At 35.0% G+C, this 25,081-nt stretch overlaps 2 protein-coding genes and 1 non-coding gene across 5 annotated transcripts in view; 1 reads left to right on the forward strand and 2 right to left on the reverse strand.

Annotated features, from left to right (window-relative positions):
• The window catches only part of LOC128999416 (rab3 GTPase-activating protein catalytic subunit), a 101,721-nt gene that overhangs the window by 43,126 nt on the left and 33,514 nt on the right, over nt 1-25,081 (reverse strand). The window lies entirely within an intron of this gene.
• The window catches only part of LOC128999417 (leucine-rich repeat and fibronectin type-III domain-containing protein 3), a 74,216-nt gene that overhangs the window by 26,018 nt on the left and 23,117 nt on the right, over nt 1-25,081 (forward strand). For both annotated transcript variants that reach the window (XM_054425924.1, XM_054425925.1), the window contains exon 2: nt 7,306-7,345. The gene's annotated coding sequence lies outside the window, so the exon portion shown is untranslated. The remainder of the gene's footprint in view (nt 1-7,305; nt 7,346-25,081) is intronic.
• On the reverse strand, nt 6,901-6,973 carry Trnak-cuu (transfer RNA lysine (anticodon CUU)). Its single transcript has one exon. It is a non-coding gene; the product is annotated as a tRNA-Lys (tRNA).

Here is a 25,081-nt window from a genome sequence, read left to right on the forward strand (position 1 = left end):
TCACGCACATTGATGAAAAACGGGTCATTGCTGTTCGTGTCTTTTGGATCTATTTCCGTTGTTTCGTTATATAATCGTGTTATTTTACAACGGAAGTAGCTGCTTCACTTCAGTCACGAGTTTTGATTAATTAGAAGTTTAGCATGTGTTCGATCTCAAAGTATAGAACTACTCTATTATGGCGGATCTATCAAAAGCAAATACATGTGGCATTTTTTCCATTGGCTAATATACAAAGTATTTTCACGCTGTATATTGATGTAGACGCTTTGCTGGCCGAGGAGCCGAGACTGAAAGCTTCCCAGGTACATTGTTGATGCCAGAGGAAAGCAGAAAAGTCGAGATTCTCATGAGTGACATCGTTGCTATGTAAACCTGGGAATCGTATACTTGACAATGCACATTCTCACTTTTACTCGCCGATTATGACACCAACCGATGAAAGTTGAATGCATTTGACGTTACAGTAAAAAAGCGACAGTTTCTCAATACGGAAACTTGTAAAATTGGTCAAATCTAAATTTAACTGACAAAACAATAAAACGTATTCGGTCATTAACGGCACTTAGAAGAGTCAATTTGCTTATATTTTAAGGGAAACAATATGGAGGATATAGTATTTAGCAATTTGTAAGGTGATATAGTAAAAAAATGTAATTGTAACAGTGTTCGAAATTCGCCATATCATCTGTTCCACCATACATGTTTTGTTATGGAGTCTGTATCTTTTTGCCAATCTAAAAATGTTCAAGCTGGGCGAAAACTCACGTCGTCATGTAGTCCCATATGACTAATTAATTGATGTCTTGCATCAAAATCTGATATTTAAAGGATTAACTCTCAAGCGTTACTGCTATTATTAATAAGTTAAACATTGTTACCAAACCGTTCATAAATACAACCATCCCATTTTAGGAAATTAATATGTGGGAATCTGTTGAAACCTGTTTGAAGCCATGTTGAAACATCTTGTGAAGACGGAGTCACTAAAACTGCCATAAAATATTCCAATTATAATACAATGATATATTGATTGATCTTTTTCATGTAACAATTTCTTCTCTGAGGCTCACAGCTGGACCCTGGACCACGGGCGTTCCAGGGCAGAGGTCGCCGCGGAGGCGCGACTTACGCAACACGAGTGGGTTTGGTCTGGGTTTTTGTTTCTGCTCGGGATTGGTTGATAAACTGTTGAAAGTGAACCGGGTCTCCCACCGAGTCCGCAAAAGGAAAGGCGACTGACAGCTTTTGAATATTGTTTGCATTCGTTTTGAAACTGCTCAGCCTAGCGTATATTAGGTAGAGCTGTTACACATTCGTTGAAAAAGGTTACAATGAGGAAAATCTCGAATAAGGAGATTGGTTACTTTTGATTCAAATGTTGAGTCACCACACATAATTGGGACAATGGTTAAAACGGGTGCGTCACATTCTAATATATCACAAAAGCATTGTTAAGACATCAGCGATGGCCATGATTTAGATTGTATAAATTCGTAACCATGAAAAACATTCCCTTTAGTGGTTCCCTTTAGTAGGGTGAAACAATTAAGAAATATGTTTATTTCGATGACAAATAAATATAAGCACGAAAAAAATAGATTTTACCCAAAATTTAAAGATTCCTACAGCGGCTAAGCAACCAATGCAGTACATTTACCCTTCATAATATCGGTGAGTCAATATAAGTCAAGTATTGAACATAATAAGTATTTAAATAATAACACACTATTAAACTCGAAAAATTGTTATATAAGAGTCCGTATCGCATTTCAAATTTATGAAACCATTAATCTGAATTTATTCCTACAAAATAAATCTCGTCAGCTCTTTTTGTAAATTCTTTTACCTTGGATAACTTAGTTACTCAACAGTAGTTTTAAAACCTTTACGATATCCAGCTGCAATGGAAAGCAACATTTCTTTACTTTCTCAACAGTAATCCCGGTAAACAACAGGCGCGTCGGCACGCACCAAGACAAATTGCAATCAGCTGTATTAAACACGCATGCGCCGTGCACGGCCCAGCTCACTAGCGCTGCGCTGCGTCGTGTGTGAGCGCGTTAACAGACGTGCGCGCCAAACGGTGATTGAAACGCGGGTGATCGCTTTCGCTCTCTGTCTCTGTCGTTAGTATTGTACGGGTGCCAACGGATGGTCTTTCATCCGGATTATTACCGTGTGTGGCTGTTCAATGGGAATGAAAGTGAATTTTCGGGGTTTCCGCCTCGAGGAGTTGTAAAGAAGAAAGAGTCAAAGATATGAAATTAGGTGTGGGTGGCTGTAAAAGCTGCCATGGGTTACAGAGGTACTATGGGACTTTCATATTTGGGCTCAATAACAGCGTTTCCTTCTTTATTTTCACCTCAATTTCACATATACATAGAGACTATTGATCCATGTGATGATCTGACTACTGTATATGAACAGTGAAATACTATTAAGGTATTCGTCGGGTTACCTCCCGCTATCTCCGCGTCCCGCCATCTCCGTGTACCGCTACCTCCGAATTTCAGAGTGACCCCTATAATCCTCGGTTACTTCCTGCGTTAAGACTTTCCGTCCAAACCTAACCTAACTTAACTTAACCTAACCTAACCAAACCTAACCTAACCTGACCTAACCTAACCTAACCCACGGGTTAAATTTTCATTAAATCTTCCATCCACGGGCTTCGCAGCCGTGGATGCAATGACAGCTAACAACGCAGGCAGTGACGGGATTATAAGGGTCACTCAAGAATTCGGAGATGGCGGGACAGATTTGGGTTCGGAGATGGCGGAACGCGGAGATAGTGGGAACACACGATTCGTCGTGTGGCAAGCCAGTGGTGATAAGATTATGAAGGTTGTCGTACTCGAATCATCAAGGCTTATCAGACTAAGATGCTTATAACTAAAAACTACCGTGTAGTTTATTATTTTGAATTTTTATTTCTCAGAGGTTTAATAACTTAAAACACATAACCTATCATTCAAGAAATGGGAATTTTTAATAAAAATAAAATTTTTGGAAGATTGCATCATTGGTAAAAATAAAAATTTACAAAATAATAAAATTCATGGATAGACAAACTTCTTAGTTCTTTACGCAATTGTACTGATTTGAATATCTAATAGATTGGAGGACAGATGAATACCATCGTAGAAACTGTTAACTGTAATGTAATTTTAGTAGTTTTACACTGTCAAGTTTCAGAAGACCCGAAAACCCAACGAGAACCTAAAGGGGATAAACTAGTGATAACTTTTTTATATGAAATGTTCTTAGCAAGTGTGTGACGAAACGGACACACACGAACAAAATCATCAGTTAACTTATGAAATTCCCACGACCTATAAGGATCGAACCGCAGACAAGTCAAGTTATCAATTGATTCCCCTGAACCGTATCCCAACGTTATCAATGAACCAAGCCAAGCGTGTCTATAGAACTAGGCGTGCTTCCTGATCATTGCTAGGCTCACAAAGCAATAACCGATTGGTGTCCGTTAGATGAGCTAAAGACCGTTTTGTATTCAGTTATCAACTGAGAGTAGCCAGGTGCATGAGATGAATCAATGAATGACTGGAATATATCCTTATTTTTTAATACAGGAATATTTCAAAATTACGATATGTCTATTATCTTATAGTACCATAAAACGTTTTAAGAAATTTAGAAAATGATGTAGACCTAGTTGTTGTAAATGTAAGTTAAATGTTAAGGTAGGATGTTTTGTAAGTTTTATCGCAGCAAAACAAGAAAAAAAACACATATCCTTTTCTTTGGTGTTAAAGAATCGTCGACAACGTAATCCACATCCGCAATCAGAGACAGTAGGGCAACCGAGGTTGCAATTAATTTGACTAACCTAAAACTTTAACCAATTAAACTTGGTGAAACCCCTTTTCACTAGTAGTGGTGGAAAATTAAAATAAGTATACAATATTTTACAATATTCTCTTAGATAACGTTATTTAATTAGTCGGTTATTCCAACGGAAAGAGATACGATGATGAATAGTTGCTGTCAGGGGGAAATGGGAGTTTTAAATCTGATATGCACAATTATTTAATTACAATTTCCATTCGCATAGGTCAAAGAGATTTTAGCAAACTCTACAATGGTACATAAACAATGATACATAAAATGGGAACTCGATGTACTATAACTATGTAGCACCATTCACAGATTACACAAGGATATAATGATTCATCTTAGAGAAGATCAGCCTCGGGTCGGATAAAGACTATCCTTAGCCAGTATTGCACAACAGAAGTTTCAATTAGGTCGTTACTGTTCGCATCAAAACACAATTCGGACTCCTTCCGTAGTGTTAGAAAAACAACGCGAATGTGATTTCACGTAAGCATCTTGAGTGATAGGCGGGTTAAAGGTCACAAAGCGAGCAGAACAAATGACAACGCAGATAATGATGTTATGTCAAGAGTTCCATCCGAATTATAAATGCGTTGTCTTCCTAATTATTATGTTGTAGCCATGGGCTTTGATGAAACCGTTATGTACACTTTTAGTGTCGTACCTGTAGTCACGATCGTAGGGAAGTGTAGGCTAATAATAAAAAATAATAATTTATTGTAATCTGATGGTGTGGAAAAGTTACGTAGAGGGTAATTCTAGCAAATATCTATTCAGTATGGCCATACTTTACTCCAAATCTATACTGTAAACCTTTCAATATAACATTTTAAAAACGTTTGTAATTTTCATAGGCATCAAGGAGAAATGCAGAAATGCAAGACTGAAGATTGACCTCCTTTAGTTGAATTTGCCTCGATCCGGTAACATAGCATACAACTCAGTATGCCAAGATGGAAATATTACAGTGAAATATATTTAACAAGAAAAAAATTAGCTGTATTTAGAAACAGCTATGAATAATAGTAGTTTGAATAATACAAACAAATTATTTTACCAGAACATAATTTAACTAGGCCTATCTGTTCAGCATTTTAACTAGGCCTACAGCCCGTATGGTTTGAACTCATCGAATAACTGTTCCCATATCTTTACCAGCCTTCCCTCGACCTGGATTGTTTCTGTTCATATCTATTCTCAGTTAATAAAGGATACCTACAATGTAATAAAAATTTAGGCAAATTTAAATACTGTTGCATTATTCTTGACTTCCACTGTAACTGACTTGGGCTTGACACGACTTGATTTACAAGTTTTTCGTTTATTTTATGATTATTTAATTAGACAATCTGTTAATTCTACTATTTGTTAAGTAGATGTTTACAACGACGAGCTCAGTAGCGCAGTAAGATCCTCCCTAGTGGGCCGCCAGCGATTGGTAACGGCGAAAGTTTACTTTTTGCCCGTCAGAACAAAACATCCCGTCTAATTGATGATTTCTTGCAGTAATCTACAATATTACTGAGCGTGGTACATCGGTTTTGAGATTTTCCCTTTCACTTTTGATTCCGTCCGCTCACTCTATTTAGCTCTCTGGCTGATTGTGTCTGATAAATCATCAGCGCCATCTGTCACTCGAAACTAGAACTGCAGGGGCGTCAAGAGAAAGGACAGGCCTAGGACTAAACAGTAAAACATGGTAACATAGTAAAAGATAGAACAAGTGCAAATACTTCTCTTCGTCTATTTAGATAGAAAATACTGTCGTAATGAGGAGAATTCTCTTGGCAAAAATCATAAATCGTCTTTATAGAGGGAGGAAAGATAAAACATGGATTTTCTACGGGTTTCAACTAGCCTACCGTAATATATAAAATCATTTTAAAGCTACATAACTATTTTTTGTTATTAAATAACATTACTCAACAATCAATTGAAATAATAATACAACAAACGCCAATTAATTTTGTGACAATAAACAAAGACTTGAAATTAACGTAGCTTACATGATTCAATATATCTGGATAAATCAGTTCATGTTTCTTGAACGGAATATTTTCCCATTTACTAGTATGGGGCATACGAATGCCCCATACTAGTAAATGGGAAAATATTCCGTTCAGAAAAACTAAATTTCTACAGTCACGGTTGAAAAAAAGTTGTAAAACTACATTGTTTTTACGTTACAAGGGATGATTGTATTCGTAAAAGGATAATTTAGGATAGTATTAAGCGTTTTAATAACATGAAAATTACATTTACTGATGATAAAAAAATTGGGAAAAGTAAAACATTAATTTTTTTAATAGAGCAGTAAGCGTTGCAAATATTTTAGTTAGCCTCTATAAAACATAAATAAAATGTAGTCACTACCCATTGTGATGTTGAAATGAGGATAATAAAACAAGATCTGTATCGGTATTTTCAATTTTGTAATAAGCCACAGTAAAAATACACGATGATGTATGATGTATTAATTTGATTAAAAGAAGTATTTTAATAATCTAATCTACTTTATTTACAAACCCATTACAAATCAAATACCAATATTTGAAAAAATATAAATATTTTAATAAGCCTTAATTAGCAAATACTCGTTGCATCCAAACTTTGAAGGTGACTTGGCCAAATTCGAGTTAGTTTATTGATTTTTTAAACAGGTTTATCATCAAATTTACACCTCATGAATAATGTTTTATCAATGAGTGGTTTGCAACAAAGAACAAAGAAAATGTTATTTCGATAAAATTTTCAGTGCTACAAACAAATAAAGAGATTTTCAGAATTATATTATTTGTAAACGAATTTAATAAGTAGACTATAGGTACAGTGTAATTGTTCTTTTCCAATAGGGAAATTCAATAGAATGATAGTGTAGGGTATGTATTTGTTGAGTTTTAGTTGATTCTTGAATCCAAGCAAAAAAAATATATGTATAGTAACCAAAATTTAAAATAAAATGTATTGTATAAACGGTTTTATAATAAAAATCGGTGTGCAAGTTTCACTATTTTTGAAAACATTCGGTAAAAAGTATTCCGCCCAACGTGGGGCTCGAACCCACGACCCTGAGATTAAGAGTCTCATGCTCTACCGACTGAGCTAGCCGGGCTTGTTCGACTGGCCGAAAATAGTCCTTCCTGAACTGGACCATTGGACTGTTCCCCAACTTTGACCAATCACAACATATACCCCAGCCCCATCACACTTCATCAGAACAGAAATCTTTGTTTACTGTTTGATAATGAAGCCTTTTAAATAAAAAAGATTTATTACGGTTAATCATTATTAGTATAAAATACAGTGTTCTTACTAGTCCCACATGAATTAAGCTCTTAAATAAGTATTACAGCGAGTTGCACATTATTATTTAATTTTCTTTAAATTTAAGTCAGTTTAAGTTTTCAATCAGTGACCAATAACTGATATCACTGTATGTTGCAGAAGGAGGCATGTTTCCGCAAGATTGAGTCTTCGCTTACATGTGAGTAACTTCCACATCTACAAAATATATGAAAATTATATTGATAAGTAGATAATATCTTTCAAAGTTGGTTTATGATAATTTGGTATTAGATGCTGCATTAAGGTTTTATTTTCTTATTTTTTTAAACTATATAAAATTATCATAATTTCCACGTTAATTATTTTTTTACATGTTTAATTCCACTGCGTACTCCTTCGCAATACATTTATTAGCGTTTTAATGGTACTGTAATTCGACTAGAAGGTTATTAACATAGAATACAAAACAGCAGTGATCGTGTTTACTTGGTCTATTTATAGTAGACTATAGCTGTGCCCGTTCTACGCACGGGGATCTTATAGTAGTCAGTTGAAACCTTCTTATAAGTACTGTATAAAGAACAGCAGTTGGTTTGCACCATACATTCAATTCTGAAATAATTATTCTATGTACATATTTGTAATATCTGTAGCCATATTTTTAAACTCTGAGTAAACATAGAATTGAATTATAACTCATACACTGCCCTACGATTGAATTCAAATGTTTACTGGATGTTTTATATCATGGTGTCATATTTATAGCAATGCCAATCAGATTGGCATGATTAATTGTTATGAAAAAATCTTGTGCTTGATGACGTTTAGTATATTAAACAAAAATGTCCGTACTTCATATTGTATACGTCAACCATTTGCTCTATTTACAAGAAGAGATATAGCCACACTTCTATTTATTTCCTAATAAATATACATTTAAATAGACTAGGAAAAAAACCCAACTTCTTTTAATTAAACCAGCACGCTTGTAGCAACAATGTCAACGGGACCGCGTCTCGTTGTCCCTCCGTCTCGTTGTCCCTCCGTCTACTTGTACCTCGAGGCCTAGGGACAACTAGTCGTAGGTACAACTAGACGTAGGTACAAGTAGACGGTGGCTCACCCGACTAGTTGTACCTGCAGATTTTTAGGAGGTACAACTAGACGTAGGTACAAGTAGACGTAGGTACAACTAGACGTGTATCCCACCGACAAGTAGTATCACCTAGCTTGTACGGATGCGACCAGTTGTCCCTACGACTAGTAGTCCCTACGACTAGTAGTCTCTACGACTAGTGGTCCCTCCGTCTAGTAGTCCCTACGTCTAGTTGTACCTACGCGTATTTTGCGTCCTTATAGTCTAGTTGTATCTATCCTTCAATTCGTTACCCTGTTTAATTGATTACTGCACGAGTACTTTTTAATAATACCCTTAATTAAATCAGGAACTGCAGTGTTCCGAGTCGATTGAGTATGATTGGCAAATATTTTTCACCGCAATACGATGTTTTAGTAGTTTTACATACGTTAATTGAATGAATTGCAATAGACCGCTGCCCAGCAATTATGTATTACTATTTTTGCTGATTCCTTTAAATATTTTTTCACATAACCTTAAAGTATTTGCATTGATTAGTGTGCATATCCTATAGTTTACAATGGATTTCCCAGTGATCAATGAACAATGAAGTGTACAATGAAGTTGAGGTCCAGCGGTTGAAAACTCGACAAAAACTATGCAATGTACTACACATACTTCCCCATTTAACATACACTGTAAATAATAAATTTGATTGGAATATGTTCCATTTGTTTTGATTTTATTTTCATAATTAGTTGTTATTTCGTCACCAGCATAGCAACCCGTTAAACCCATGTTAGTTTTAAACATTTGTAATTATTTTTTTATGTCTTTTTAGCCTATTTTAATTTATAAAGGCATTCTGTAGATCGACAGGAAAATACATTTCCACCGATATGCGGATATTTTCTCTGTGATGTTCACGAGCTGATAAAAAGGTTGTAAAGAAACATGCTTGCCTACATTATTGATATATTTTCTCAGTTTTGTATAGTTTGGTGAAAAACAGCAATCGTGCCACGGACCGATTTCATCTTCGTCTCGAACTTAAAAATGATCCCGAGCTGAAAAAAAGTCATTTTCGGCCCTAGGTACGAAATATACTCTTAAACTATCGTAGGATCGGTGAATACTAAACTCTATCTTGGAATTGCATACACTCGCTCATATCTTTAAGTTTACGTTGTTGCCATACAATTAATGTATAAATAAACACAAAAATTCACAAGTTTTGTTGTAAGTACCTATATCATGTATAAATAAAAACATACAATAGCATCATGTGTAAGTGTATTCTGTAAAACTTTAAACAAATATTAGTAAAATAGTTTTCAAGTAAACTATTGTTGAATGAATTAGTTTTAAGTTGTTAAATTAACCTCGACCCGTGCTATATGTTCAATGGAGTTTGTCCGGGAAAATACCATAGTAAAATTAAATCAAATAAATAAAATCAAAAGCAATTCATAACAAAAGAATAATAGATACAGAATTAACGTAATTTCTGAAAATCGACAGGGCCCACATATGCGAAGCCTGTGCGTGGGGACCAAGTTGACTCAATAATTGGCAATTTGTCATAGTCTTGTAACATAAATTAATACCACTACTATAATTATCAATACATTTTCAAAGGAGAAACAAACGTCCGATTATTTCTAGGCAGCCACAACAGATAACTTTAGAAAACTACGTTATAAGAATTAGAACAACTCGAAAATTAAATTGTTAACATGATTTGTTTAGCCTAACGAAGAAAATCATGAAAACCAAATTTAACTCCCATAAGAAAAACATGGGGAGCAATTTCGTTTACGTATAAGCCGAGTGAGATAATAGAAAAATATACGCCGATGCTTGATGGCAAATCTGTGCGTGCATACCTTTAATTTGAGACCTCAATAATAAAAATGGTCGGGTAGCAGAGCCAAACGAATAACCCATTTTCTTAAATTTATAAGATTATTTAATTATTTATTTATTTTGATTATTTATTTACTTTACTTGACTGTTAATACCAAAGCAAAAGCTTCAACTTCGTATGCGTCCGGATTACGAATAAACCTAAAACAATCTTACACCAATTTACCAATAAGTTTAATAAACCAAAATTGCACATACTCCGGACAGATTTCTTATAAAGAGATGCTATGACAATATGATCAAATCTCTATTTAATATCGTTTAGGTTGTGTATTGATTAGTCAGGACATTGATTGAATAAATAAATATTTAAACAGTATATATATATATACTAAAACATAAATACAGCACAAAACAAACATATAAAACATAAATGTACAGTACATAAATAGCCTAATTGTTACAAAAAATTAACAATGATCATTTGTTAAATTAATCAGTTCAATGTTATTTATATAATACGACCATAAAGATAGGCGAATGTCTCTCGTGTTTATTAGGACAATAACACAATATACCTTATCGTTGATTCAGGAACACGCCATGAACAGCTATTTCTGAGAAAGTTGAACGAAATACCTGTTGTAAAATGCAGCTAAAGACATCTGCTACAAAGTATTTGACTTATTGTTTAATATAAGCAAAACCATATAGATTCAGTACTTGGAAAGGCAAAGGAAATATTTTGTAAACAGCGTACAGAATGTCCCGTTAATCCCCACACGTTACTCCGAATGGACTTCATTTGCAAATTCTTAGAGTTTCCTTTCACAACAATCCATTCCAGTTATTGGGGTGTTGGGTCAGCCCTCTATCGCGTAGTTGCGAGAAAGTGATTGACCTCCAATCAACCTAAATATTGTTTTGATTTTACGTAGTACTGTGGTAGTTGCTAAAAAAAACTCTTTCACTCACAGTATTAAACATTTTCAAAAAAATGTTGATTATATCAAACTGTTATGAACAGTGTGATTTTTTTATTAATAACATAAGCTTTTAGTTGAGTATTTTAAACTCCTTGAATGACAAAAGTTTTAATGTAAAACAGATCTATAATCTGATGTACGCTGTCCAACAAAGACGTTATTTATTTATTAGTTTTGAAATAATTCCTGGTAATACACATAGCTTAAAAATTAGTCGATTTCGAGAAACAGGTACACTACATTATAGTGCAAACAAAAAGTAAATAACACTTAGATTTTCAATCCATTACTGATTTTATACTGATTTTATACTGATACAACGTAACTTATGAAATACTCTTAGTTTATTAAGGCTTGGTATAAAAAGTCTTGTAAAGTGCCATTCTTGTGTGTTCTCTGGTTAGGAAACTAGCCTTAATATTTAGTTGTTTATGATATAAGCGGTCTGATTCATACCTACAGTGTATTCAGGTTTTGGACTGGCTAGGCCTATATACAAATATGCATGAGTGTTCGATGTCATCATAAGCGTTGGAATGTTTACCTAAAAAAATGTCGTAGTAGAGGGTGATAGTGTAAATCATAGCTGTTCCCTGGTCCATCGGCCGGTGCCTCGAGGGGTAATGACCGACGGACTAGGGATAGAGCTGATGACTCATCCGGTCATGTGAACATCGATATATTAACTATTATAATACTATTTAATAGTAACTAGGTGAAACCCGTCGAAATCGACGGTTACTTTCAAGGATTACGTTAATTCACCTAACTGCGATAAATTGGATGAAATATAGGCTACATATTTTGAGCATTTAGCATTGTTTAAAGAATAATAAGTGTAAAAACAATATTGATATGAATTCTATATGGACCAGCTGTCGCCATTTTTTAACTAAAAAAACATGTAGATGTGTGAGCCAATCACCGAATGTTTGTCTTAAATTCTATTTTCTACCTTATTTTTGGTTGGATTCCACAGCATTTCAGAGTTTCATGATTTGTCTAACCCTTCTAAAATGTTAACATTTAATATTTGGACGTCCACGGGGAGAGAGGTGAATGGGCCTACATGTTACTGTAATTGGGTTATTAGAAATCTACTAGGTGAAACCCGTCGAAATCGACGGTTACTTTCTTCAAGGCTTACCTTAATTCATCTAACTGCAATAAATTGGGTGAAATATACACATTTTGAGCATTTAGCATTGTTTTAAGAGTAATAAGTGTAACAACAATAATGATATTAATTGCGTTAGTTGCCAAATTCGGTTGATCATTCAATGAATAAAATATTCCCCTTACCGTACGTCATCGGAGTTATTATTAGTATGTTATCTGGTATCTCTTCCTTTGGAAGAACCTTTAAATAGTATTAAAATCGTATTGGTGGATCTTTTGTAGTTAAACACTTCCATGATTTCATCAGTGTAATATGATTTTATTTGAAAAGAAAACTTTTTTTGGGAAGACATATTCAAAGGGAGGTATATCCGTTACAGTGTAAGTTTGATTTTTCCTTCGTCACGTCGCGTCAGTTCATATCTTACTTCTGTGCCAACGAATGCACCCTCTAGCTTACTTTTGAGAAATTTATTTTGAGGTTACTGTTGAAGCTGGAATTTCTTGAAATGGGGGATGTCAGTTAGTTGTCTCAGCCTTATCAGTAACATAAAGTTGTCAATATAATCTCTCTACGGAATGTTAGGTGTAGTGTAATACTTGAAGTGAAGTTGGATTTTATTCTTGAACTGTTAGGGGCCTCCTAGTTCATACGGCCTTTTGACTTTATTGGCAGCAAAACACATTTCCAACACAACACATTTCCAAAAACAAAAAATACTGTAAATTGGCTGTTACGTATACATTGAAGTTTAAATATTGATAATCAACGTATTTTATAAAGGATTATGTGATCTAGTTTAAATGGAATATGACCTTTCTGTCATGACAGTAGCTGCATAAATAGTATTTTCTCTCTGTACCATATCTTACAGCCAACATGTCGTGTTATTTTCAATAATGTTACCAACCCAGTGCGCCAAAGTTCGTAATATAGGCAGGTGCAAATAATTTGTCAAGATAGGTACCATTTTAGGCAATGTTTCTATGTTTGGATTTTATTGGACATGATAAGAGCAGATATTTGTACATAAATATTTGATATGTGTAGAATAATATGATAAAATGTAGGCAAAAGTGGTGAAAAAGGCAGACACCATCCAGTACAATAGATATAAGATAGTTCAATAAGAAATAATTTATGAATTGCTGTGATAAAAGGATTTTGCACTGATTTCGTAATGGAATGTTACATTGCAAAACATGGCTGAAAAATAAGAAAAACAATTTTAAAATAAGAAAATAACATTAACTCCGTTGTCTATATAAATAAAATTAGAGTTTTGTCTGTACATTGCTCAGAATCATACATTTTTAGGTTATTTTTACGTTTTATACATTAAAGAAGCCGAAACAAGTCTCATCTAAATTTCTGTCTGTCTGTCTGTCTGACACACTCAAGATGGCATTTTACGCAATCTTCTCCAGGAAAACGAGAGTACCTATCAACACCCAAGTCATTTTAATGTATTCACTGGATTGGCGAGAGTGTCTTTAGCAATTAAAATATGGTCTCACTACTTTGTAATTAAAATTACGGCCGTTCAAAAATGCAGTTTTGTGCGATTTTTGTCAAGTTTTCTTCCAATTTGTATCACATAATCATCTATGAAACAACGAACAGCTGTTCGGATCAAGATTATTTTTTCTAGCTGTCACTGAAATGTTTACAAATGTTGTTTACAAACACCACAACCATTTCCGATCACGTTTTGAAGGCAAATCCCATCCAAGTGAGATTAAAAACGTTTTTATTACATAAAGGATTTAATTAATCGCAAGTGGAATAATATAGTGTAACCGTAAATTAAATAACTAGGCATCATCCAGGTCAGGAACCAGAAATATGTGTATAAAATTGTTTTGGAGTTTTGATAACCAGAAAGAAGACATTGAATCAAGATTGAATCAGTGTTGTATACGGCTGGGAAACTTAAATTTACTAATGACCGTCGCCAATAGCTTAGAAACAATGTTCCACTCATTGACGGCTCTTCAATGGCGGTTGTGTAAAGTGTAAAGCAAAAAATTACAACTGCAGTGGGTGATTGTAACAGAGGTTTACTGATGATGCTGAACTCGATTTTCCAATGTGTCACTTTCTGTTCCTACCATTGACTATATAAAGTCAATAGTTCCTACTCACCGTGTGATGCAATCGCTGGACCATACAGCCAATAGGCCCATAGCCCTTCTCTTGGGTACGTGTGGTACGTATGCTTACCCAATTATTTATAACAACCCTTTCGACAACGATCCTTGATACCGGTACTTTTCCATAGAATACACGGCCTACCTAGGTACTTAAGAAATAAAATTATAAACGTCCAAAAACCCAACGTTGTGTGATTTTTGTCACATTTCCTTATAATGTTAATATATAATCTATTAAATAACAGAAAGTTATGTTGTATAAGGGTTTTTTTTTTTCAAACTAACACCGATAAGATTACATTAAGAGTTGTGTACAAATAAAGCAATTAATGGGAAATAACTTTGATTGCCGATAGCTTTGTACGAGAAAATCCAAAACCAAGAGATCAATAACCTTGATTAACGCATACAATTGGTCGGCTGTACTACAGTTCTTAACTGTAAACGTTGGTTTTTGGTACGGTACTGGTTCTTTTCCTTTTAACCTTTAGTAGCAGCAAGAATCATTTTTACGTACCAACACATCACAGTAATTTACAAATTAGTTATCGTTGGTGTTGCACCTTATTTATTACAGGCGTAGGCCTATTCAATTTAATTGATGTCTTAACTGTATAATTTTTGCTTTTTCTGTCTGGATTCCAAAATGTTATGCTAAGAAAACTATAACGCATTTTAGTAAAACATTTATTCAACAAACCATCATGAATTGTTCAAACACTTTGAACGTTGTTTATGTAAACCGATTCAGATAGCATTTCAACAGAATTTCGAGTCATCTCCGGTCCAAGCAAATATAAATTGTTATGATCAAATTTTATGGCATTAACAAAGATTTTTAAGTACTAATTTTATATGTACCTTTTTATGCTTAAAGCGTAGCAGATTCCCTAATTAAGTTCGGTATTTTTGTGTGTATGTATGATGGTAACGCATTAATGTCCTTGTTTCTCAATGTTTCACGGAAAGGACAAGAGCGCCTTGATAGTGAAAATGTCAACCCGAATAAAGTGTTAAATTAAGAGGTTGAGGTAGTACCTTAAATACTTTTAACCATTATGTTATAAGTTATAGTCCTTTAAATTTTGAACAAAATTGTACAAATCCCATTTCCGTATATTTACTCTCACCGCTTACACATGATAAAGGTTGTTGACAAACTTATGGGAGAAAGTATGTGTCAGAATGCTGATACCGTTTATTTAGTTTAATCATTGGATATAACATATGGGCCAACAAGATCCGGGTGACATTTAATTGCGAAGCATTAGTTTTGGCTTGAACTGTCAGATACTGTATTTGCGAAGGAATAGTTTTGTCAGCATATCTGAAAGTATGCAAACCAACTGCTGTGCTTTATATAAGAAGGTTTTAACTGACTATGATAAGATCCCCGTGCGTAGAACGGGCACACAGCTAGTTTGAAATACAATTTAAAAATAAACAGCTGTTTCATTAAAAAGTATTATTCACATGGCCAAAATGTAAACAACTCTGTGGAGGGATCTTTAAAGGCTTCTAGGGCAGAGTCCTAAGGGATTTTGCTTATTTTTTCTTTTGATAATTCATCTACAAACCAATACATACCTTTCTTTGGACACCTCTAAGAACTCTTAGAGTATAGCGTACAGCGAAATTTGCGTACAGCTGGAATTTAGCGAAGACTGCGTACGACCCGCCAGGTGGATGTTTGACGAGGGTGAGACAAGGCCTGGCCTTTGTGTCAGTGGAATTTGACAAGCGAAGTTTGCGTACACCAACAAGAACCACGGCTTGGTGTTGACTATTAGACTAACATTTGACTAAAGCAACCAATCAGTTCTCACTGATTAAATAAAACTTACTAACTATATTAAGTAGTAATAAAAATATACCGCTTTTAAATTACTATCTAGATAAATAAATGTATATGTAACTTGGTCTTATGTGATTGTTGGATGTAACAGCCGCTCATACACTAGACAGAATTGTCACGTATGGAAATGTATAAGCGGTCTTTCGGCCTTGACGGTTTTATTCATATTTACAGTTCTGATTATGTAAATACTTAGCGGCTACTATTACAATTAACGTTATTAGTAATCTACAATAGTACAGTTTCTAAATTAAAACTATTTACATTAGTCAGTTCTTTTGGTCTTAACAAACTTATATATGGTTAAATATAGTTACTACCCGAGTTTGTGGAGGTATAATATCGCTTTAAACACGGAGCTATGTCTCTATTGTAATGATACCGGTATTGTTTGCGTATTCTTTCGATCCTTTGGTCCAGCATAAGATAGCGACCAGAAATCATAACGTAGCCAAAATAAAGTGTCTCCTAAAACTAATAATGTTTAATGGTAGCTCAACGTTATTATCTGAAGCAACATTGATTGAAACCCAGATTTGTGTATGTTAAAAATAGTATTTATATGTTACTATAACTTTTACAGTTAAAGATATTTAACAAGGGATTGCGACGTTGTATTCCGCGTTGGCTGGTTACTACATTTAGCTATGTAAAACAGGTTAGTTAAACCTTCAAACCTAACAGAATTGAGCGATAAATAATTAATTGTAATTAAGAAACTGTAAATATTGTACATTACTAATAACGTTGATGTAAATAGTGGCCGCTAAGAATGTACATGGTAAGAACAGCATATAGGAATACAACTGAAAAGACCAAAAGGCCGCTTCATACATTTCCAGACTTGAATTTGGCTTAAGTAAAATTTGTCTAGTAATGTATGAGCAACTGTTACATCTACACTCTATCTATCTAATATATAAAATTCTCGTGTCACAGTGTTTGTCTGCAAACTCCTCCGGAACGACTTCACCGATCGTTATGAAATTTGGTGTGTAAATTCTGTAGGTATGCGAATAGGAAGTAAACTATTTCCCGTTTCGAAATTCTTAAAAGGGCTCCGCCCCAGTGGCTCTGGAGTTTCCCATGTTAACCTTATGAGAAATGGAATTAATGAATCTTAACAGCTGTTTCAATTAAATAGCTTTAAAGTTACAAGGATTACCAACAGGGTGCAGCACTATTATTTCTCGGAGTTTGGGCTCTACAGAGCTTTTGGATGTCAAGTTAAATCACATGTTTTTATTATTTGTAATTTAATATTTATAAACAAAACAAATACATCTGTTATTATATTGCTAAGAAGTTATTATTCAGGTTTTGTAATGTAGTTAGAGGTTAGGTTTTGAAATGTATGGTTAAGTATTTAAGTTTAATCTGTGTTTTTACAGTGAACAATGCCAGCAAGGCGAAGAGGGTCAAATTTTGGCCGTCTAACGGCTGGAGCTATACAAAGGCGAAATCTAAGAGCCCAAAGGACAGACGTCCAAATTCAACAGGAAAATGAAGTTGTGCGCGTGAACATGTCGCAATTGCGCGCATCACAGTCACAAGATGATCGCGCTGAAAGAAATGAAGAAAGACGACTACACAACAAAGACAAGCGCGTCGATACGTAGTTGAAGCACGCAGAGAAAATGACATACGACGACAACAAGTGCATCGAGCTTTTATATCGCATACATTCCGTCGTCTAGCATTTGAGTATGAACCCGACGTTAAATATTTTGATCATTCCAAAGTGGCGATTGGTGATATGGACAATGAATGTGCGAATTGTAAGGCGCTTAAATTCAAAAATGAGCCAGCCGGGATGTGTTGCGCCACAGGTAAAGTGCAACTACCAGTAATTGAATCACCACCTGAACCATTGAAAGGTTTACTTAATGGAACGCATCCTGATTCTAACATGTTCCTGAAATCAATTAGAACATTCAATTCATGTTTTCAAATGACATCGTTCGGAGAAACAGAAATAGTTAACAATAATGCTGCAAATGGTCAAGAATTTAATACAACGTTCAAAATCAAAGGCCAAATTTACCACAAAGTAGGCTCATTGCTTCCTATGCCAAATGAACCACATAAATTTTTACAAATTTACTTTATGGGTGGCGAGGACACCGAAAGTGCGCAAGCCAATCGCGTGGATGCACGTTTAAAATACAATAACCTTAATTCACAATTTGCCAGACGTATTCTCGGCGAGCTGGACGATTTATTGAATGAGCACAATGAATTGTTGAAATTGTTCAAATCACACATGCACAAATTGCAAAGCGACAATCACGCAATTATCATCAATCCTGATAAAACACCATCTGGAGAGCACATTCGTAGATTCAATGCACCTGTTGTTGACGACGTTGCTGGAATTATGGTTGGCGACCGTACAGCTAAGCGTGAAATTGTTATTCGCAAAAGAAATAACAATCTTGAGTTCATTGCTGATACACACGCTCATACGACGCTCTACAATATCCACTAATGTTTTATAAGGGACAAGACGGATATTACATAGATATTAAACAAAAAGATCCCGCTACAGGAGCCGAAACAAACAAGAAAGTTAGCTCGAAGGATTTTTATGCGTATCATCTGATGATTAGACGCGATCATGACAACGTCATTCTACGGTGCCGTGAACTTTGCCAACAATTCATGGTTGACATGTAGCCTACGTGAAAATAGAAAACGAACGACTACGATATTTACGATAACGTTAGGTAATACAATTGGACTACTTATATATAAGTTGATATTTAGGGGAAACCTATAACTTAGGCGATACGAAGTTCGCCGGGTCAGCTAGTTCTATCTATATATTAATTACGTAGCCGATTCTTTGCGTCAAAATTGTGGTGAGAGACTGGGAAATCGTAGAACGACGGGAGAGGGCTCAAATTAAAGGTCTTGACCCCGTGACGGCGGGAAAAATAGTGAAATGTTAACACAAAACTAGATATAACGTAAAATATTCTCCATAAGAATAGCATTGGAAGTCATTTGCTGCTGATTTTTGTTTACTTCAATACAGCTGATTGTGATTTATCATCAACTTTGTGTGACTTTTTGATCACACTGACGGATTATAAGGTATTTTAACCTCTAGTAATCCTACTAATCCTACTAATATTATAAATGAGAAAGTTTGGATGTATGGATGTATGGATGTATGGATGTATGGATGTATGTTTGTGACAAGTGAACGCGAAAAATACTGGTCGGATTGGGCTGAAATTTGGCATAATGATAGCTCACATTCCCGATTAACATATAGGCATATTCTTATTTCAAAAATCCTTTCGGGCTCCGCCCCAGTGGCTCTGGAGTTTCCCATGTTAGCCTTATGAGAAATGGAATTATTGAATTTTAACAGCTGTTTCAACTAAACAAGTTGGTTCTGTTCTATGATGTTCAATAGCATTAAAGTTACAAGGATTACCAACAGGGTGCAGCACTATTATTTCTTTTATATTTATGACAACAGCTAATTTGGAACGAAAAGGTGAGTGAGCGTAGCGAACGAACTTCAACCTGGAGGCGAGTTAGCGTAGCGAACGAGCTAACCTGAAGGCAAGTGAGCGCAGCGAACGAGCTCCAACCTAAAGGTGAGTGAGCGTAGCGAACAAACTTCAACCAGGACGTGATTGAGCCATGCGAACGAGATAATCTTGAAAATTAAGAAGTTAAACGGGGCAAAGCCCGCGGGTTACAGCTAGTAATTAAATATATTACCTTTGGACTACTTATTTGCCAGCCAATTCTGCAATGTAGCCTACTGTACACAATATAAAACCACGAATAACCTTACTTATAATAATTCAGACTTTTTAGTTAGTCTTACAATGTTGAAATCATTATTTAACTGTGCAATTTACAAACTTGTGTAGGCCTATTTTTTTGTAAATTAGTTTAACACGTGATAAGTAGTTGAATCATCGGAGATGGCTCAAATAAAAGGAATTTAACTTAGAATAGCTGAAAAAATAATGAAGTTTTTTCTTATAACTTGAAGGTTATTTTTGTGTTGAAGGAATGTTTAACATGAAATAACCACATTGACTAAAAAATAAACGATTCAGGATTTAATGGAAAACTTTTGCTTTGTTTTAATTTCAAAACATATGTTCAAGATTTATTCAGTTTTTTTATATTTTATTTTACCAATTTTAATTTTAGATTAATTTATTGTGGTGTTTAATCAATTATTGTATAAAGGGATAAACCTCAACGGCCACTCTTGGAAATCAACCTGGGAATAAAGATGAAATAGGTTCGTTCAGGACAGGCAATATATTTGTTCATTAATCATCAAGTAAGTACTATGACAAGTTCCAATGGGCGAAACACATAATTTTTTAGAGGAGATTTTAACCAGGTACTGCAAAAAAGGTTCAAATAATATAGCCCAGCATGTACGGTGGTAAAGGAAGCATCCATATATAACAGTAAAACCTAGAGGTAGTTTCCGTTTCTTAAAACCAACCAAAAATATGCATGTCGAAGATTCCGATGAAAAGTAATTAATTGTTTTTTAACTGGGTAATGGAAACCTAACCAGTCGCAAAATAGTTAGGAATCAGCCGTTGAATAGACCCCTTTTTGATAGAATATTTAAAATCAATCGCACCTTTAGGAGGAATACCACCACATAATCTTACACTAGGCTAATAGTAGTTTTTATGTTGATCAGAAACAAATCTAGCGATACGTTTGGTCAATGGGATGCTTTTACTTTACACTAATTTTGTTAAACCTTTCCAAAAGGAGCATAAACGTAGAAATAATAACTTCGTAGGGATGCTAATTTAGCGGTTTTGACCAAGAACTAAGCTTATCTCAACACACCTTTATTTGCCTTTTCATTTTTGACGAAGACGATTTCCAATCTTTCAATCAGGGAAGCCTTTTTATTATCATTATCATCAAACACAAGACCAAAGCTACCTTAGTAAACCAATATTTATTCACAAACATGTTTGCTGCCTTTAGTAGTAGAGGTAAACCTCTGGAGTAATATAAATTATTTATTAAAAATAACGTCAACAAAAGCAAAGAAAGACTAATAACAAACTGTTTTTGTACAAAATATATATTGTACTGGGATTTCTAACCTGACATAGATAATTTGATTCTGAGTTTGTTAAAATATTATAATAATTTGTTTTGTATTTGAGCTTTTTAGGGACTTTTTAGCGACTGGTTCGGTTATGCGCAATATTACATGCCTATTTAGTTTTCAAACCAGCTTTGTTGAATTGTGAATGTGTATACTATATACTAATGTGTATTTGGAATACGCTATATTTATTTTTTTAATCTAATTTATTTTTATAAAATATACCTTTACATTACTTTTCCTTATTATGTGACTTATTTTTATATGTGTTATCAATGGGACCGCGTCTCGTTGTCCCTCCGTCTACTTGTACCTCGAGGCCTAATATCCATAAGAATAACATATACATTTTTAATTTGAACTTGTTGTAATATTCTCTGTGACTAATACCGTACAAAAACACTTTATTATACTCAATTACTTGTTTTTGTAAACTCTGAGTTTATTTATTTAAGATAATTGTTTAAAGTTGTTGTTTAAGCTAGTTAATGTTAGTTTTCTATAGAAAGGTAGAGTTTAAGTGGAAAAAACAATGATAGCAGATCTTGACAAGAAATAAGGAAAACCAAAGTGTAATATGGATAAGGACTGACCAAGGGACACAAGTACGTTGTTGTCAAGAACAGGGGTTTCTCAATGAGCTGCAGACAAGCCAAATTTTCCAGGCTTTTATTTATTTATTTATTTATTTATTTACAGACGGAAAACTCCATTTTCATGTTTCATGTTTCATGTTTCATGTGTTTCATTTTTGGCTTTTGTAGCAAGTTGTTTATAATAAATTGTTGTAAGATTGTATGATTTTTAAAGAAATAAAATAAATCTCTTAAACCGGTAACAAGTTGAAGGGGAGATACAACTAGCCGCAGGTACAACTAGACGTAGGTACAAGTAGGCGTAGGTACAACTAGTCGTAGGTACAAGTAGTCGTAGGTACAAGTAGTCGTAGGTACAAGTAGTCGTAGGTACAAGTAGACGCAGACGTATGAGGTACAAGTAGACGGTGACGTTCCCGACTAGTTGTACCTGTAGATTTTTAAGAGGTACAACTAGACGTAGAGACAACTAGACGTAGAGACAACTAGACGTCCGCACCATCGTCAAGTTGTCTCTACAGCTTTGGACGGGGTACAACTAGACGCCTGTCACCAAAATGCAGCAGGTACAACTAGACGCCGGTACAAGTAGACATCGCCCCATGTCAACAAACGACACGCAACTCTCGTGGGCGCGGTGATGCGCAAGGTCAAGGTCTGCGCATGCGCGGATGGCACGCGCCCTTCACTAGTCACAACGCATGCGCCTCTCTCTCTCTCCAGCTCCAGTCTTGTTTACCGTTACACCGGGTCGTCGTCCGCACCTCGTCCACAACGTCACTTGTTCCTTCCACTTCCACACGCGCAGTCGCGCACTTGTCATCGTCAACACGTGTTAAAACCGCACACCGGCCGCTGGCTACAAACTCCGCATTTGAATGCTTGATTAAATTGACATTCGCCGCTATACGGCTAACTGTATCGACGTGCTCGGTAGTCAATTTCGTAATAAATAATGTGAATAAATACTTTTTCATCACTCCGTAACGAAAGTAACTATTTTCGATAACAGCTGACATCAATGAAAGTAGCCGTTTCCCAAGCTCTAATTTAGGGCGAGGAAAAATCGATCAGCTGATTTTCCCTCGCTCTAAATTTACTTTCGTCGCTCTCAATTAGTTCTCCATTTATTCACTACGCGCGCTAGTGTTTTGTTACAGTTTAATTTAATGATTTGAATCAGCTGTTTTTATTGTTTGACAATCTAAATGTAAACATAAACAGGCATAAGCTTGTTTTGCTGTGTTTTTAGCTTAGTGCGTATTTAAAAGCGGCCAAAATATGTCTATTATTTCGGACGATTTATCGAAGAAAGCTTTAGAGATAACCAAAAACCTCCTTCCAGAGAAATCGAGAGAGAGGTATAATGAGGAGTTCAGGAAGTTTATGGACTGGTGCCAAGGACACAATGTTTTACCAAAGAATGTAAGTGACGAAGTTTTATTAGTATATTTATCTGAGAAATCTAAAAGCATGAAACCAACAACGTTGTGGAGTAAATTTTCTATGATAAAGAGTGGTTTGAAATTAAAAGAAAATGTGGATGTATCAAAATTTAACAAATCTCTAGCATTTCTTAAACGTCAATCAGTGGGTTATCAACCTATAAAAGCTAAGGTTTTTACTGAAGACGAAATTCAAAGATTCATGGTTAACGCTCCTGACAATGAATGGCTATTGAGCAAAGTCATCCTAACGCTCGGTATTTATGGAGCTTGTCGAAACCACGATCTTATAAATTTAAAAGTAGAAGATATTACAGACAATGGCAGTTTTTTTGTCGTGTTTCTCAACGATGGCAAAACACACATTAAACGCAGTTTTACCATAACCAATGACAACTGTCCATATAGACCATGTGATTTGATTCGCAAATATTTGTTATTGCGCCCCAGACAAATGAAAAGTAACCGATTTTTAATTGGTTACAGGAAGGGTAAATGCGTGGGACAAAATGTAGGGGGTCACACAATCAGTTCAATCCCAAAAAAGGTAGCAGAATACCTTAAATTAGACGAACCGGAGCGCTATACTGGACACGCCCTCAGGCGTACCTCAGCCACCATGCTAGTTGAGGGAGGAGGGGATTTACTTGCCCTTAAATCACACGGAGGTTGGAAATCCTCTAATGTCGCAGAGAGTTACATAGAAAATTCCATTGGAAGAAAATTACAACTGTCAAGAAAACTGTTTAAAAATCCGCATGCAATGAGTTCAACAGCTGCTGAGAATACAAACAGAAATGTTGTAGAAAAAACACATTCAGGAAGCCAAATAGATTTTTTTGACATTGATCATGTGTTTAACAACTCAGAAGATGAAGAATGTCCTCAGAGAAAAGTAAGAAAAGTTGATGAAACAAACACGACCACTACAAACGTTTCAACGATTCAAGAACTTCAGAAAAAACTTTTAAACGAAGGAGTGAATGTCTCCAACAATGAAAACTGTACAATAAACATAACCATAAACTTCTAATTTTTTGATTGTTAAGTAGGTTCCCTTTAGATTTTTTTTATGTTTAAAAAAAGATTAATCGAGAAATATACAAAGGTTTCCTTTTAGAAGATTTTATTTTGATGTTTAAAATAAATAATTTAGAAATAAACTAGTTGTAATATTACTGAGATCTGTTATTCTGTGTTTGTGTATTTTTGCGTCGTGATGAAAAGTATCGTTCATAACTCGTACCGAAAGTTATTTTCCGGCTCTTGCTCCATTATTCCCGTCCTCGGCTTCGCCTCGTACGTGAAAATAGCTCTCACATACTCGGCTTCGCCTCGCATGTGAAATTGGATTTTCCTGTGTTCGGCTTCGCCTCACACAAAAACTTGAGCGCGCTCCGGAAAATGCCACTTTCGGTCCTAGTAATGAAATATACTATTTCGTCATACTGCAGCAAAAACAGCCGTTTTTAATGCATGCGTTGCGGGTATAAAGTAGCATTTTAACTCTCTAGGGAGAAAAAATCATCTTTAGTCTATAGGGAGTAAAAATAAACTGTTGTAAACAGTTGTAAATTTCGATTGTGGCATTCGCATCGATCGAAATTATTTATCGATTTATTTATTAGGTAAGGTTGTAGCCCATTGTTGCCGATTGCTCGACATATCGATGGTATAATAACACAACCGTAATAGACGAAATAATTGAATCTTA

Source organism: Macrosteles quadrilineatus, unplaced genomic scaffold (genome assembly GCF_028750875.1).
Source record: "Macrosteles quadrilineatus isolate MER2022 unplaced genomic scaffold, UCM_ALF_1.0 Scaffold_8__2_contigs__length_117827958, whole genome shotgun sequence".
Taxonomy (NCBI): domain Eukaryota; kingdom Metazoa; phylum Arthropoda; class Insecta; order Hemiptera; family Cicadellidae; genus Macrosteles; species Macrosteles quadrilineatus.